Here is a 16285-nt window from a genome sequence, read left to right as displayed (position 1 = left end):
AAGCTCCCAGATAAGATCCCTGGACCACATTTTGAGTTGTAAGGTTTTAATGTACATAGGAGCAAACATTCATGTGCCGTAAGGGAGAGTAGTATGGAATATTTGGGAAATCTAACTGCACCAATGTGGACAGATCATAGTCATTAGAAAAAAAATAACAGAGTAAAGGGAAGGAATGTCTGCTCAGCTCTATAAAAGCTGAATTATCATATAATATCAGAATATATAAAATAAGGTAAATCCTTCTAAAATTAATCTGACAATATATATAATATTGAATATATATATATAATATAGCATTTTGACAGAGAGAATTAAGAGATAAAAATCTTGGAAAGGGGCAAATTATTAACAACATAAAGATGGTTGTGGTGAAAATCTCATATCCTTCCATATTCAATAGTCATGAAAAGAGTAATCAAAAAGTTCATCTGTCTTAAGTCCACACAAAATTATATCCAAATATAAAATATTTTAAAAGTATATAATTTTAAGTTATTATTTGCATTATCTATACTATGTTTCCACAGAATTAACTCAAAATATCAAGCTGTTTATGTGCAAGCAATAATATGACCACCAGCACATTTAGATTTGTCTGTATTCCTCAGAGCTCGGTCCTAGGCCCTCCTTTCTTTCTGCTTGTGATTTGTTTTCCAATAGTTCTAAATAAACTCTATGTGCTGTGGAGGACTAAATTTATCTCCAGAAAAGTTATCTCCTTTGAGATCCAGATTGATAAAGCTAACTGCTTTGCTTTGCATATCTATCTTATAGCCATCTTGCAATTATCATAAAACTTACTATGTCTGAAAGGGCACTGGCTCCCACCCTCCCCAACCCTGTTCCTCCTCCAGTTATCCTTTAATCTGTACATAGCATCTCTGTTCAGCTAGTGGTTAATGATCAGAAACCTAGGGATACTAATGTTGGATGCCTACTTCTCCTGCATGCCCACATTAACTCCGTAGCTAAATCCTGTGGGCTCTTCCCTCTAACATACTTATTTTTTCTAGTTTTTATTTTTATTAAAAATATTCAGGCATAAACTATCAGGTAGTTTTACATAATTCATCCCAAAGATGGTGGTACCTTACCCCTCCTACCATCATTCCCATTTTAAACTCTTCTAGTTAAGTATTTTGGTATTTATTGCATTATTCTAAATAATGCACTTAAAAATATATATATGGATTTTCCGCTATGGAAGCTTAAGATTTGACTGACTTTCTTTGTTCTGAACTACTCTTCTCTCCTCTCCTTTTCCCCCTCTCCCACCCCTCCACTCCCCACACACATATATAAACCCACACAACACACACTCTTTTCATCCATGATTTTGGATATATAACTACTCAATGTTTATATTATTATAACAACATAAATATGATGTACAGCCAAGCTGTGTAGATTACAATATAGTTTCCCTTTCTTGCCTATTTTCCTAAAATTATTAATCATTTTATTCATCGGCTTATTTTTTATGCATTTAATAAAAATCCACCCCCAACTCTTCATCTATTACTAATCTACTCTGAAGATGTCCACGGATATTCCATATTCTATTGATTTCATTTTCTTAAAAGATCTGTCCTGGAATCTTCTGACTTACTCCAAGCCAAAATAGTTGCTCTCTAGGCCCAGTGCATAGCTGTCATCCTGAAATTTCCTTTCAGCATCATCTTCTCTCATCTGTTCTTTGGTTTCCTGTATATTGTGTATTTTTTCTTAGTTTACTAGTTTATTTTGTCGATGAATATCATCTAGTAGTGTTCTGAGAAAGGGTATGTGGGAGAAGTATTTTGAAACCTAATATACCTGAAAATACCTTTATTTGCCCTTACACTTGACTATAATTTGATCAGGCACCAAATTGAGTTGAAAGTAAATTTTTTGAAAAACATTTGGGAAGGTTCCATTGTCTCCAGTTCTACTGTTTTGCTTTTGAAAAATATGAAATATTTGTATTCCTAATATTTTGTTTGTGAACTTAATTTTTCTCTCTTTTCTCTCTGGAAGCATATAGGATCTTTTCTTTATGCCAGTATTCTCAAATTTAACAGTGATGGCCTCAGTATAAGTCTGTTTTCATCTAAGTACAGGGCATTTGGTAGACTTTCAATTTAGAAATAGTTTTGTTTTCACTCTTAAGAAATTTCTTAAATTGTATCTTTAATGATTTTCCCTTATTTTCTTCTATTCCCTCTTTCTGTAATTCATATTACTCAAATGTTGGATTCTAAAAATTGCCCATCTAGTTTTCTTTCTTTTGCTCTATTTTCTGATTTCTTTTTCCTCTAAACTTTTGGGGCAATTTCCCTACCTAAACATCCAAATATTTATTTATTTATCATATTTTTAATTTTTAAAAAGTCTTTATTCTCTAAAGTTTTTATTTTAAGGCACTATTTTTTATGGTTTTTAAACATGCTCTTATCTTTCTGAGAATATTAATATATATGTATGTAAATATACATATATACATATACATGTATACGTGTGTGTGTATATATTTTTTTAACCTAAGTTTTTCATTTCTGCATGCTCTCTGGTTCCACCAAGTTGTTTACAGGATCTAACTTTCATATTAGATACTTTCCTCAGAAATCTGGTAATCCTGTAAGAGCAGGGACTGAGTGCTGACTGAAAGCGGTTGGTCTGTTGGTGGGGTTAGCGCATGTTAAGCTTTAGTGTATGGCAGTCTGGCTGCTTTGGTTCCTTAGGAACCCTTTCATGAATTATATTCACATCTTTCCTCTTGGGAAGTTCAGTTTCCCCAGAAAAGACTTCTTATCTGCTGCCTGAAGAATTAAAGGTCTTGTTGCCAGTGTTCTAGAGCCAAATTGGGAAAGTGCACATATGGTCACTTAATCTCAATTTTTAAAATATTGTACCTTTACCTTCAACTCTAATTTTCCCAATAAATACATTTTTATTATTTCCAGGGATTAAATCTCCAGCCTTTGCCTAGTTGTGGGAGGGTCATATCACTACCATGTGAGATAGGAGAGGAGAGCCAGGGTTTCAAATACTTCCAAAACATACTTCTGATCAGTCCTCCTTATTTTACCTTCCAGCGCCAGGCCCCCATTCCCTCTTCCAGAGGTAACTAGCAGAGCTCATTTTTTTTTTTAAACTAAAGTATAATTGAAATACAATATTAGTTTCACATATATAATATAGTGATTTGACCTTTACATACATTACAAAAATGATCACCACAATAAATCTAATTACCACCTGTCACCATATGAAGTTGGTATGATATTATCATCTATCTATATTCTACTTGCTGTACATTATGTCCCCATGACTTGTTTTATATCTGTAAGTTTGTACTTGATTCCCTTCACCCACTTCATCCACTCCCTGTCTCTGATGGCAACCATCAATCTGTTCTCTGTAACTATGAGTCTGATTTTGTTCTGTTTTGTTTGTTTGGCTTTTTGTTTTCTTTTGTTGTTTAGATTCAAATTCAAAAGGTATTTGTCTTTTCTGTATGACTTATTTCATTTAGCACAATGTCCATCCATGTTGCTGCAAATGGCAAGATTTTGTTTTGTTTTATGGCTAAGTAATATTCCATTGTAGAGTAGAGCTAATTTCTGAGTCTGTCAGATTCTACTGTGTAAATTAGGTTGCTTAATAGTTTTCTCAAATTCTCCTTTATGATTGTTTTCTTGGATCTGCCAAGGGATTTACCAATTATCAAAGTCCTTCCTAGTTTCTAATATTTCATCCTGTTGTCTGGCCTCTCATTTTCCCCATATGTTTATACCTTTTAAAAAAGTTTTTTACTATTGTTTTAATGAGGATAGGAGCCAAATTAGATGTCTGTCCTCAACCTACCAACTTTAATAAGAAATCTTCTAGCATATATATATACATATATATATATATCATACATATATATATTTAACATACATATCTATATATCTATATCTATCTATCTATCTATCTATCTATCTATCTATCTATCTATCTATCTATCTATCTATGTTAAATCTGTGTGTCTATTTCCATTTCTACTTTTACCATCCTGGTTTAAGCCACTATCCTCACTCACATAGACTAATACATGGCTTAAATGTTTCTCTACATCTACTCCTCGTTCTTCTCTAATCAATTATTCCAATGGTATCCGAAGTGAGGTTTTAAAACCTAAATCAATGGCTTCTCGTTACATATCAAATAAAATCCAAACTCCTTACAAAGGCTTATCCAAAAGATGTTTTAGGCTACAAGTAGCAGAAAACTAAACTCGAATCAGCTTAAATGATAACAAAATGCACTACCTCCTATGATTGGAAATACAGAGATTGATTAAGTTTCAGGGTTGACTTAACCTAGCTTTGGCTAGGATTTATTGTGATTCTCTGGGCTTTACCTTTTTATTATGTCGTTGTTTTGCCCTTCAGATGGCTGCAAGATGACTGCAAGAGTTCCAGCTTTACATCACGAGAGAGTAGTCAGAGGAAAAGATGGAGAATTTCCTCTGGGAATCTCCCAGAGAATGAGGAGAAACTTTTCAAAAAGCCTAGAGGAACTCTATTCCAGCATCTCATTGGTCTGAAATGCCTCTATACATATTTCTAGCAAGGGAGATAAAATCAGAATTATCCTTAGACCAAGATGTTATGGAGACAGATGCATGACCTGTATGCAGAAAGAGATAAACATTTTAATAAAATCAAAGTATAAGAGTGAAAATGAATGCTGGGTATGTGTGGTAGGTTGAAAAATGGTAGGCGATACCTCCATCAAGTCCCTATAACATGCGAAGTCCATATAACAAGTCCCTATAACATCTTATTTAGAAAAGGAGTCTTCTCAGAGATGATTAAGATAAGGATCTTGAAATAAAGAGATAATTCTGGATTGTTTAGGGAATTCCTAAATGCCATCATTTATAAATAGCCTGATAAGGGAGAAGCATAGGGATACTAGACACACAGTGGAGAAGGCAACGTGGAGATGAAACACAGAGAAAGGTACAGCCACAAGCCAAGAAATGCCAGGAGCCACCGGAGGCAAGGATCAGATTCTCCCCTAGCATCTCTGGAGCGAAAGTGGCCATGTCAACACCTTTATTTCAGATTTCTGACCACCAGAACTGTGAGAGAATAAATTTTTTTGTTTTAAAACTCATTCACTGTTCAGTAATTTGTTTCAGGAAACTACTACAGTAGGCAACCTACCAATCCATTACAGTCCATAGATTTTCCAAACTCCTTAGGCAGCTCTGTGCCCTTCGCTCTCTCAACTTGAGCACACTGCCTCTTTCAGTTACTCAAATACATCCTGTCAAATGGACATGTGCTATGGCCACTATCTCAAAAATTCTTACTCCGAACTCCCTCTCATTCTATTTAATAGCTACTTCCTCCATGAGGCCTTCCATTCCCACCAATTTAAATTAGGTCTTCTCTTTTATTCTCTCCCATTGCACCCTATTCATTTTTTTCGTACCTGTTATATCATTTTATGTTTATTTGTTCATTTACACAATAGCTATCTAGATTATCAGTTCTTCTTGGCAGGGACTCTATCTTATTGGTCTACTGCAGTATATCCAGTATCTATGACAGTACCCAGCACATGAGAGGAATCCTAAGTTTCATGTTAGAGACTTAGCACTAAAAAAGTACCATGGAAAAAAAAAGTAAATAGTTAATAGTTAATCTCCATATGCTCCAAAGTAAAATGTTCTGCTTTAAACCCATTATTACCTAAAAATAAATGAGAAGTAATTTTATGTTCTCAGAAATGTTTGACTTTTCCTAGTCTCACATTTGATAGTTATGATTTAAGCTTTCCGAACCATTATAAGTATTGATAACTATGGGGAGGGGCTGTTACTTTAAGCAGATTCTGACCTCAGTGGAAAATTATGAACTAAAATATGATCGTTTCAAAATCCTATTTATAAAACTTCTAGAAATTTTAAATATATTTCATAAAATGTGCTAAAACAAAAAAGAAGATATTTTTATTTTTTGTAGACATAAGCAAAACCATGTTGTTTATATTCAATTAGACACTAAGGTTACAAGACTTGATATGCAACTATAATTACCAAGAGACTGTTATTTATAGCCAATAAGAAAAACAGGGAACAGGTGATCCTATATTGTAACAGAGCAGTAATTTTTTTCTTTTTTGCTTTCTATAAACATAAATCTTTGCATAGAAGAAAACACAGCAACTTACCATAGCAAACTATAAATATTCTCCTTACAGAATTGAGAGAAACATTGCTAAGGTCTTTGATTTCTAATGAATATTTTTTAGCTCATAAACTGAAGTCAGCTTATTTCTTTTGCATGTAGGACAAAAATGTATAAATGATTTAAAGAATTAATATGGAAATAAGATAGAGTAGAATAAGGGAAGAATTTGTGGTCATAAATGTAGGTTTTAAACCCAGGTCTTCCATAACTGGTCAATTAAGTATTTTCAGTGAGTCTTTAACCTGCCTATTCTCAATTTTTTCTATAAACTGAAGATAGTAATAACAACCATGACACAGAGTTGTGAGAAGAGATAATAAACTCCAGGTGAAATTGGTTTACAAACTATAAAGTATAATATGAAAGTAGACTATTGTTAATTATTTTAGGAACAGATATTAGAATGTAAAGTATACTTTGAAATAAAATTGAACCAAGTTGTGTTCTATTTCTCCTTCCTGTGCATAAGCATTGAAAATTAAACCCTGCCTTAAAAATTCAAAGAATGCTTGATTTGTGCACTGATGCCATGATCAAAATGAATGTTAAGATTTTAGTTTATAATACCACTTGTTTCAGGAAATGCTTATTAAAGTATAACTGCAGGAACATTAGCTCAGATTTATTTTTTAAATGCAATTCTGCACAGGGAAGAAATAGGACATGGAGTCATAACCTTAGACTCCACTCCTATTTCCACAGGATTATCTTTAAACAAAGCAGACTATGAATAGCCTGAAAATCCTTGAGGTGCAACCGTAAGGTCAAGATGGTAGAGTAGGTAGATACTGAGTTTACCTTCCACACACTCACCTGAACTACAAGTAAATATAGAGTAACCATCACTGAAAATGAACTCAATGTTAGCTGAACAGAATTACTACAACCAAACATACAAAGAAGAAGCCATAACAAGGCAGGTAGGAATGTTAGAAACACAGTCTGGTCAGGACCCATACCCTCGGTGTGGTACTTCACAAGCAGGAGAGATATCATAATCATGGTGGACCCATTTGAGCAGCAAGGAGTCAAAACCCCACACCAGGATCTTCAGTCTGGGGGACTTGGACAGGGAGCATCTGGCTCTAGGAACCAAACAAGGCTTACATTCAAGAGAGCCTAAAGGCTATGGGAAAACGAGCCTCCACTCTTAAAGGACCCATGAATGAACTTGCTTGCTCTGAGCTCCAGCCCAGAAGCAGCAGTTTGAAAAGCACCTGGGTCACATGTGGAGATATACTGCCTAACTTTAGGGTGTGTGTCAGACAGGCAGAGATCAGTGGAACATTTCATTGAGTATGGAAGTACTTTGGGGTCTCATTATTACTGTTTCTTTTATGTTCTCCTTCTACCTGGCTGGTTTGGTGCAAGTGAGTACCAATTCTAACACTCTCCATTAACCTTGCTAATACCATTCACCCTGCCCTAGCATTCCCTTGAGGTGTCACAAAGCCAACCTGCTCACCCTGGCAGGAGCTCCTCCCAAGTGGAGTCCCTTCCAACCCTGTTATAAGTATTAGCCAGCCTTAGCTAAGACTGGAACCTATTCCAAGCAGCTCTAGAAGTGACACACACAGTAGCTGACCTGGGCCTGCACAGGAGCTCCACCATGTGGCCAGAACCACAGCACATGTGGCAGCCAGTCTCAGCTCACACCACAGTTTCTCCCAAGGTGCTCCAGACCAGCATACACAGCAGCAGGCCTTGCTTCTCACCAAAGCCCTCCTATCGCAGATCCCATCACAGAACACATAGTGACTTCACTCAGCCCACACTGGAGCCTCTCGCAAAAGGCTCCACAACCAACACACATGGTGGGAGGTCTCAGATTGCACTGGAGCCCCCCTCCAAGGTGGTGCCTGCTCCTTGGGGCCAGCCCCACAATAATGGATAGTCCACATCAGTCACAGCCAATCCTCATAGGCAGTAGGCTGGAAGCTGAACCCTGACCACTGACTGGCACGCTTGAAGCAATTATGGCTCAACTATAACAAGAGGGCACAGGTGTCCCACACAGGGGACAAACCTGGAGCACCTGACTCTGGCATACCATGGGAATTATGCCATTGGACTCCCCAGGACACCTACATAAGGCTACTCTTACAAGACAGGGAGACATAGCTGATCTACCTAATTTGTAGAAAAAAACTCAGAGACATAGGCAAAATGAGGAGACATAGGAGACAAAGGAATATTTAAAATGAAAGAAGAGTGTGAAACCCCACAAAAAATAATTAAATTGAACAAAGACATGCAATTTACTCGATTAAGAGTTCAAAGCAGTGATTATAAAGAAGCTTAATGAACTTAAGATGGGCAAACTCAATGAGAATTTCAATAAATAGAAAAAAAAAATCAATGAGAACTGAGGAATAACTGAAATGGAAATTAAGCTGGGGTGGGGGAAGTAGATTAGATGATAGAGAAGAATGAATCAAACAAAATAGTGGAAATCACCTAAATGCAACAGCATATGTATATATGTATATATTTGTATTTTTTTTTTTAATGAGAGTACTTTAAGGGACTTCTAGGACAACATTAAACTTAGTAACATTAGCATCAAAGGGGTCCCAGAAGAGAAGAGAGAGAAAGGGACAGAAAACCTATTTAAAGAAATCGTGGTTGAAAATTTCCCTAACCTGTTGAAGCAAAAAAAACATCCAAGTCCAGGAGATAGAGAGAAGCCCAAATGAGATGATCCCTAATGGCACATACTAAGACACAAAAGTAGCAAGGGAAAAGCTGCTACTTACATACAAGGGAACCCCATAAAGATTATCAACTGATTTATAAGCAGAAACTTCATATGTCAGAGGGAAAGGCATGATATATTCAAAGGGATGAAAGGAAAAAAACCTACAACCAAGAGTATTCTAACTGTCAAGGTTATCCTTTAGATTTGAAGGAGAAATAAAGAAAAAGTTAAAGAAATTCGTCACCACTAAGCCAGCAATACAAGAAAAACTAAATGTACTTTTTTAAGCAAAAAAGAAAAAGACAAAACTAGAAATGAGAAAATATAGGAAAGGAAAATCTCATCATTAAAGGCAAATATTTAATAAAGGTAGTGGATGATCCAATTATAAAGCCAATATAAAGATTATATGACAAAAGTGGTAAAATTATGTGTTTCTACAATAATTACTTAAGGGATACACACATGATATAAAATATAACATCAAACAATAAAACATGGGAGAGGCTAGTAAAATGCAGTGCTTTTAAAATGTGTTCAAGCTTAAGTGACCATCAACTTATAATGGACTGCTATAAAGATAGGTTGTTATCTATGAAGCTCATGGTAATCAAAGCTAAACTAAAAACCTATAATAGAAGAAAGAGGTAAAAGAGAACTATAAAAATGATCAGAAAATGTAAATAAATGTTCCAATCAAAGGATATGGGGTGGCTGAATGGATAAAAAGAAAAGAGCCATAATGTGCTTTCCGTAAGAGACTCCCTTCAGATCAAAAGACAGACTAAATGTGAAGAGATGGAAAAAGATATTTCATGTGAATAGAAATAAAAAGAAAGTTGGGGCAGCAGTACCCGCATCAGACAAAACAGATTTGAAAAAGACTGACAAGAGACAAAGAAGAGCATGACATAATCATAAACGGATCAATCCAACAAGAGGATATAACACTTGTAAACATCTACGTACCCAATATTGGAGCACTTAAATACATAAAGCAAATATTAATAGACACAAAGGAAAGAATAAAAAGTAATAAAATAATAGTAGGAGACTTCAACATGCCATAAAGGACAGGTCATTCAGACAGAAAATTAAAAAGGAAAAATAGCACTTAAATAACACATTAGATCAGATGAACTTTATATTCCCAGAGTATTCCATCCAAACACAGCAGAATACACATCCTTTTCAAATACACAAGGAAAATTCTCTACAATAGAGCACATGTCGGGGCACGAAATCAGTCTCAGTAAATTTAAAATGATTGAAATCATATCAAGCATCTTTTCTGACCACAACACTATGCAACTAGAAACCAATACAAGAAAACTGTGAAAACGACAAACATGTAGAGGCTAAACAACATACTACTAAATCAATCAATGGGTTAACCAAGAAATCAAAGAGAAAATAAAAATATACCCTGAAACAAGTGAAAATGGAAATATAATAGTCCAAAATCTATAAGAGACAGCAAAAGAAGTACTAAAAGGAGACATATAGCAATGCAGGGCTATCTCAAGAAACAAGAACTATCGCAAACAACAAAACCTTACATCTAAATAGGAAAAAAAAAAACAAAAAACAAGGTTAGTAAGAGATAGGAAAAAATAAATATCAGAACAGAGTGAAGTGTAATAGAGTAATAGAGACTTAAAAAAAGAAAAATAGATAATATCAATGAAACTTAAGATCTGGTTTTTAAAGAGATAAATAAAATTAATAAACACTTAGCCAGACTCGTCAAGAAAAAAGAGGGACCAAATCAATAAAATCAGAAATGAAATAGAAAATACAACCTACACTACAGAAGCACAAAGGATCACAAGTGAATACTATGAACAACTACATACCAACAAACTGAACAACTTAGAAGAAACGGATAAATTCCTAAAAACACATCATCTTCTGAGACAAAACAGAAAATCTGAGCATACCGATTACTAGTAATGATAGTGAATCAGTAAAAAAAAAAAAAAAAAAAAAACAACTCCCAACAAACAAACAAACAAAAGGCCATGACCACATGCCTTACAAGTGAATTTTAACAAACATTCGAAGATGAACTAACCACTTATGCTTCTTAAATTATTTGAAAAAATTGAAGAGGAAAAACTTCCAAACTCATCCTAAAATACCAACATTACCCTAATACCAAAACCAGATGAAGATACAAAAAAGAAAATTACAGACCTGATGGACACCGGTGAAAAATTCTCAACAAAATATTAATAAACAAAATTCAACAACGCATTAAAGGATCATATACCATGATCAACTGGGAGTTATTCCAGGGATGAAAGAATGGTTCAATATTCACGAAACCACCAACATAAAACACCACATTAACAAAAACAAAGAATAAAAATCATACAATTACCTCAACAGATGCAGCACACAACAAAACTCGGCATCCATTTATGATTAAAAAAAAAAAACCTCTGAAAAAATAGGAAAAAAGGAACATATCTCAACATAATATAGGCCAGAGATGACAATCCCTCAGTAACATCATACTCAAAAGTGAAAAAGCTAAAAGCTTTACCCCTAATATCACAAACAAGACAAGGATGCCTACTCTCCCCACTCTTATTCAACATAGTAATGAAAGACCTAGCCATAGCAATAAAAAAATAAAAAAATAATAAAAAAAAGAGGAAATAAAAGGCATCTGAATTGGAAAGGAAAAAGTAAAACTGTCTCTATTTGCAGATGATATTATACTATATATAGAAACCCCTAAAAATTCCACCAAAAAACTATTAGAACTAATACATGAATTTGGTAAAGTTACAGAATACAAATTTAATATACAGAAATCAGTGGCATTTCTATACACTAATATGAACTATCAGAAAGAGAAATTTTAAAAATATCATTTACAATTGCATCAAAAACAATAAAATACCTAGGAATAAATTTATCTAGGGAAGCAAAAGACAAATACTTTGAAAACTATAAGACACTGATAAAAGAAACTGAAAGCAACACAAATAAAAGGAAGGATATTTTTATAATGGCTTGAAAGAATTAATATTGTTAAAATGTGCATACTACTCAAATCGATCTATATATTCACTGCAATGCTTATCAAAATACCAGTCAACAGAAGTAGACCAAATAATCCTAAAATTTATATGGATAGACCCTGAAAACCAAAGAAATCCTGAAAAAGAAGAACAAAGTTAATAGTCCCATGCTCCTTGATTTCAAACTACACTGAAAAGTCATGGTAATGAAAACAGTATGCTCTAGCACAAAAACAGACATGTAGATCAATGGAACAGAATAGAAAAGCCAGAGATTAACCCATATATGTATACAGTCAATCAATCTATGACATAGGAGGCAGAAATATAGTATGGAGAAATGACAGTCTCTTTAATAAATGTTTGTAAAAACGGATACATACATGCAAAAAAGGTAAAATTGGATTACTTTCTTATACCATATCCAAAAATAAACTCAAAATGGATTAAAGAATTAAATGTAAGTCTTGAGACCATAAAAATACTAGAAGAAAACACAGGCAGTAAACTATGTGACATTAGTCTTAGCAATATTTTTTTGGCTATGTCTCCTCAGGCAAAGGCAACAAAAGCAAAAATAAATGGTACTACAAACTAAAAAGCTTTTGCACAGTAGAAGAAATCTTCATCAAAATAAAAGACAGCCTACTAAATGGGAAACAATATTTACAAATGATGTATTAGATAAGGTTACTATCCAAAAAATATAAGGAACCCATATAACTCAGCATCCAAAAAAAAAAAAAAAATACAATTTGAAAAATGATCAGAAGACCTGAAGAGACATTTCTCCAAAGAAGACATACAGATTGTCAGCAAACATATGAAACATTGCTCAGTATCACTAATCCAGGGAAATCAAATTAAAACCATCTCACACCTGTTGGAATAGCTATTAAGAAAAAAATCAACAACATTACCAGTGTTAGCGAGGAAGTGGAGAATTGAGAACCCTGTGCACTGTTGCTGGAACTGTAAATTGGTGCAGCCACTATGGAAAATCGTATAGTCGTTCTTCAAAAAATTAAGAAAAGACTGCCATATGACCCAGCAATTCCACTCCTGAAAACACTCATTCTAAAAGATATATGTACCCCTATGTTCAAATAAGAGGTACAAACTTTCAGTTAAAATAAATAAGTAATGAAGATGTAATATAAAGCATAAGGACAATAATATCATAATAACTGTATGGTGACGGATGGTTACTAGACTTATTGTGGTGATCACATCATAAGTTATATAAAGGTTGAATCGCTATATTGTACACCTGAAACTAATATGATATTGTATGCCAACTATACTGTAATAAAAATAAGTTTTAAAAAATTCTTGAGGCAAACTTTCAGAAACTGATGAACACCTATGACAAAAACAAAAACCGCAGTAGATGAGGCTTTTTGGAAATTCAGCACAAGAGCAAAGTCTACGTCATTACTACAATGACAGAGGAACATGTAACAAATGGTACTACTTGAACAGAATTAAATGTGAAAGTTACTATGTTTTACAGCTTGATGTAATTATGCATGAATGAGCTTTAAGATATAACTAAGAGGTACATGTTAGTGAAAAAAGAGACATCTGATTTCATGAACTGTATCTTCAGATTTAACTATGCACTGCCTAAAGGCCACATCATTGGCGATCTAAACAAAAGTGACAGTCTAGGAGGAAATCACCAACTACAAAATACTAGACCAGACATGCAACATGAAACAGCTCTATAGGAAAGGATCAGTGCAAAGAGTAAGTGAAAACATGACATTCAGGTAGTTAACTTACAATAGATTTTCTATAACTAAAATAGAAAAAAAAAATCCATGATGCCTAGTTAGCTTATCAGTCAGTGGGAAGCTGTGGCTGTGGAAGGATCATCGATGATGTCCAGCTACCTGGTACATAGAGGTGCTTCAGGAACATCATTACGTTACTAAGACAAAATTCCCACTAAGGAATGTCCTATACACAAAAATATTGATCAAAAGTGAGAAGATGGTACTTAAGTGTATGGAGGCATATGAAATATAACTCGTCATTTATTTTCATTGTCTTGTTTTCAATTAAAAAAAATACCTCATTTTATTCCTAATATGAGCTGAGCATTATAGCAGGAATAGTAGAGAAAATAGGGTATGGCCCCTTCCTCATGGAGAAGAGTAAAAAGAAACATTTATTAAGCACTGATATGATACCAAATATTATCCTAAGCATTTTGTTTACTGTTTGGTCATTGAAAAGTCTCAACAGCCCTATGAGTAACATGATAATAGTCATATTTATCATCTCCATTTTATAGATATGGAACTTCAGGTTAGTTAACTTGTCTAATATCACTGCTAGTAAATAAAAATTTTGGGATTCTACTTAAGCTATTAATCTCTGTGATAAAAACATTTGAAAGCTAAATATATTTTTTAATCTGAGCCATACTAGATAAGCTGTAATAAGATAGGATATGGCAAATTGAAAAGTAAATTATGTTGACAATGATCACTATAGAAATTCAGAAGAGGAGCCTATTTCAGGATCAAATTGATAAAGAAGAATTTGTTAGTAAAGTGAGATTTGAGCCATGTTTTGAAACATGGGTAGAATTTGGATGAGAAGAAAATATTTACTTGGGGAGGGTGTTCCAATTGGTCTCAATGATTTCCCATTTGTTATTCACTTTTGTAAATCACAGTATCCTTTCAGAATTGTATGAAGACTATGAGCACTTTCATAGAAAAAAAGAGCACATACTCCTATACACAAAATTGTGCATGCAATTTTAAATTGTATACCTAAGATCTTTGGCCTGCAGAAGAAACAAATATTTAACAAAACATACAAGAATCTTCATTACCCAGCCATTTGCCATTACGTCAGGTTCATTCCTTACCAAGTTCCACTCCTTTCCAATCAAACCCTGCAAACTTGTGGCAGTTAAAGGGCCCTCCATGCTTCCTCCTGCTCCATTGTCACTGCTCAAGCAATTTGCATTACCTGCCCAGCATCCTCCTACAAGTTAATTGTCAGGTGGCCATCTTAAATCTTATCCATCTTCCTAAATTAATTCAAGGCACTGGAAAACTTCAAATATGAAAAACAGTGATCAATTGAGATGCGGAAATCAAGACCAGTAGAAAATAGAGGCAAAGTAGAGAACAAAGAAAAGTAAACATTTTATATCTTACTGTTTATAAAACAAGAAGGGAGAGCTATAATTAGGATCAAAAGAATAAGAACTTATAGAAACTAAAAATAGTTCGGCAGAAATAAAAACTTCAGTAGAATAGCCAGAAGAAGACATTAGGAAAATCTTCCAGGAAAAACAAACTTTAAAAGAATAAACAGTACGAGAAAAAAGGTAAGCAATTTAGAAGATCAGACTAAGAGGTAGTCTAGAAAAAGAGAACAAAGAAAATAGAAGGTAGAAATATATGAGAAAAACTATCAAAATTTTTCATAATTGAAGGATGAACTCACAGATGCAAAGACCCACCAAGGACTCATAAAAAGGAATTTTAAAAGACCCACATTGAAATACAACATCCTGTAGTTACAAAGCAATAGGAACAAGAGAGATCCTAAATGCTCCAGGGGTACTACAGGGTGGGGAATAGATTTCATTCAAGGAATTAAAATCAGAATCATACCGGAATTTTCTATTAACCGAAGTTAATAGAAAAATATCTTAAATTCTATGGAAAAATTATTTCCAACCTAGAAATCTATCCTACTCCATTGATATAGTTTAAAGTTGGAAGAAAATATTCTAAACAAACATTTTAAAGTTTTATATCCTATGAACCCCTTCTAAGTGAGTTCATAAAGAATGTACATCACCTAAATGAAGTTCTAAACAAAGAAAAGAAAAATATGAGGTCCAGCAACTATGAGATACAGCATAAGAAAGAAGCAAAATGGAATTCCCAGGGTGGTGATTAAAAGAAAGAAAATATGTGGAATAAAGCTGAGCAGCAGACATAGGGGGCATCAGACTAGATTAGAACAGGGGGGTAGAGGGTTCCAGGAAGTGTGCTTTACAAAAAAAAAAAAAAAGAAAGAAAAAGATGAAACTAATAAATGAATTCCTTTGTTTAGCCATACTGAGAAGATGTTTACAACACTGTCAAAGGGTCTGAAAGAATTATCAGTCTATGGCCATGTTAACCTGAACATGCCCGATCCAGTCTGATCTCGGAAGCTAAGCAGGATCGGGCTTGTTTAGTACTTGGATGGGAGACCACCTAGGATGACCAGGTGCTGTAGGAGTAAAAAAATTAAAAATAGAATAAAAAAGAAGAATCAATTTATAGGTATGTAGAAAACTAATCAAA

At 34.1% G+C, this 16285-nt stretch overlaps 1 protein-coding gene and 1 pseudogene across 3 annotated transcripts in view; one reads left to right on the top strand and one right to left on the bottom strand.

Annotated features, from left to right (window-relative positions):
* The window catches only part of MEI4 (meiotic double-stranded break formation protein 4), a 166632-nt gene that overhangs the window by 86556 nt on the left and 63791 nt on the right, over window positions 1-16285 (bottom strand). The window lies entirely within an intron of this gene.
* LOC118605109 lies at window positions 16102-16220 on the top strand (annotated as a pseudogene).

This window comes from Rousettus aegyptiacus, unplaced genomic scaffold (genome assembly GCF_014176215.1).
Source record: "Rousettus aegyptiacus isolate mRouAeg1 unplaced genomic scaffold, mRouAeg1.p scaffold_m13_p_1, whole genome shotgun sequence".
NCBI lineage: Eukaryota > Metazoa > Chordata > Mammalia > Chiroptera > Pteropodidae > Rousettus > Rousettus aegyptiacus.
The sequence above is the reverse complement of the archived record's forward strand: the minus strand, read 5'-3'. Positions and strand labels throughout refer to the sequence as shown.